This window comes from Sapajus apella, unplaced genomic scaffold, assembly GCF_009761245.1.
Source record: "Sapajus apella isolate SASKATOON/1434 unplaced genomic scaffold, GSC_monkey_1.0 scaffold10984, whole genome shotgun sequence".
Taxonomy (NCBI): domain Eukaryota; kingdom Metazoa; phylum Chordata; class Mammalia; order Primates; family Cebidae; genus Sapajus; species Sapajus apella.
In genome coordinates, this window is record NW_022447905.1 from 1 (window position 1) to 1,970 (window position 1,970).

Here is a 1,970-nt window from a genome sequence, read left to right on the forward strand (position 1 = left end):
CCAAAGGTTCCAGGGGAGTACACCACAACCATGTCAGGGTCAGGATGCGTGTACCTCCAGGTGAGACCCTGGGATTTAGGATATGCTGCAAATGGGAGAGAAAGTCTCAAGAGCTATATTTGAATTTCAGAACAAGAAAAAGAAATGTGTGTTAAGGGAAGGCATAAATCATCTGGAACAGATTATGAGACAATTTGAGTGCAAAAAATGAAGGATTTTTTTCATTTGTTTTAGACATCCCTGAGATATAACATCCTACCTAAGAAAAAAGAGAAAGAACCCTTCGCTCTGCAGGTTAATACTCTCCCCACGAATTGTGATGGAGTGGATGCTCGCAGAAAGTTCCAGATTCACATCAACATTAGGTAACTCCTAGATCATGACCAGACCTCTTGCACCAACCTAACAGAATATGGAGAAATTGATTTTCTTTTGTGGGGAAACTCCACTATGCAAAGCCACACATAATGAATATGGAATTCTTGCAGTGTTTATTAACAAGAAAATTTTCTGGAAAAGCCTTCACATTAAGAATATGATATTACAATATCTGACAAGTGTGAGCTTAAAGTGATGGTTTTTCCAAACAACCATAACAGAAACAGATACAGCAGATGTAGTAACTTTTAGTGTTAGAAATAAAAGGCAAAGGGAGAGTTTGTCTTGAATGAATCCCAAAAACTTTTGTTTGAATCCCTCATTCCTATGCTTTGATTTTATAGTTATACTGGGGACCGACCCAGCTCCAACATGGTCATTGTTGATGTGAAGATGGTGTCAGGCTTCATTCCTATAAAACAATCAGTTAAACGGGTAATCCCTGGATCCCTTGCAAAGAGTAAAGTCATGATAAATGCTGGCATTTATCGTTGTCAATTTGACTTTATTGATGGACTTTTCAAGAGGTGTTTTCCCTCAAAATTGCTTCTCTAGTAGGCATCTCTATCATTTTAATAGGGTGTCTTGGTTACATGGTGTCAAGTATAGGGCATAAGTCAGAAACACGATAAATAATGTTCCAACAGGCCCAAGACACCTAGTTATGTGGAATGGTATTGAATTATTTTCCAGATATATATAAGAAGAGGAAAGGATACATGTGTGTATTCATGCATGTATATATCACATATGTATCTGCATATATACTTATAGCAAATATAGAAAATTAAAGATCAATAAGTATTACTATTTTTATTATCATTATTATTCTTGAAGAAATCAAAATTGTACATCTGGATGCTCCGAGAAGCTGTGTAGATCGTAAATACCTGAAAACTGCTGCCAGTATGAAATTTTCTCATTCCATATTTCTGACTTATCGTCTTGATCAACAGCTCCAGACACAGCCCCAGATCCAGAGGTCTGAAGTGAGCACCAACCACGTCCTCATCTACGTTGAAAAGGTAAGACGTTCTGTGACTCTGCTAGATCTGGAATAACAACTAGAGGTTCTAACAAACCATAACAGATCCAAATAGTGACATTCACATACACAGGTGAGAGGGGACAAAGTGGCTGTAAAAAGAAATGAAGCTTGGACTGTCAGCAGGCTTGATTTATTACATTTGGCCGTCCACAAAATTGTCTCTTTTGTCCTTTTTTAAATCTATCATTGAATATGTTATGCAGGTCACAGAATTCTGCTTTCTTTTCATAGGTTTTGGTGCATAACTATAGGGTTTGATAATTTCTTATGAAGAGAGGACAGTAATTAGATACTAAGTTAATCTTTGATTCCAATTGTTTTCCTGTCTCTCCAGCTAACCAATCAAAACCGGCATTTTTCCTTCTTGATTGAACAAGATATCCAAGTAAAGAATTTAAAACCAGCTGTAGTAAAAGCCTATGATTATTATGAGACAGGTGAGTGAGATTCAGACATGCTGAGCTTTGAAATAAAAAAAAAAAAAAACTACTAATCTAGTAAAGGATTACCTTAACTAACGCAAAACTTCACAATCTTTCACTGA

At 36.5% G+C, this 1,970-nt stretch overlaps 1 long non-coding RNA gene across 1 annotated transcript; it reads left to right on the plus strand.

Annotated features, from left to right (window-relative positions):
• The first annotated feature begins 31 nt into the window (after positions 1-31).
• On the plus strand, positions 32-779 carry LOC116548386. The gene is made up of 3 exons (XR_004267416.1): positions 32-60; positions 235-365; positions 723-779. It is a non-coding gene; the product is annotated as an uncharacterized LOC116548386 (long non-coding RNA).
• The last annotated feature ends 1,191 nt before the right edge of the window (positions 780-1,970 follow it).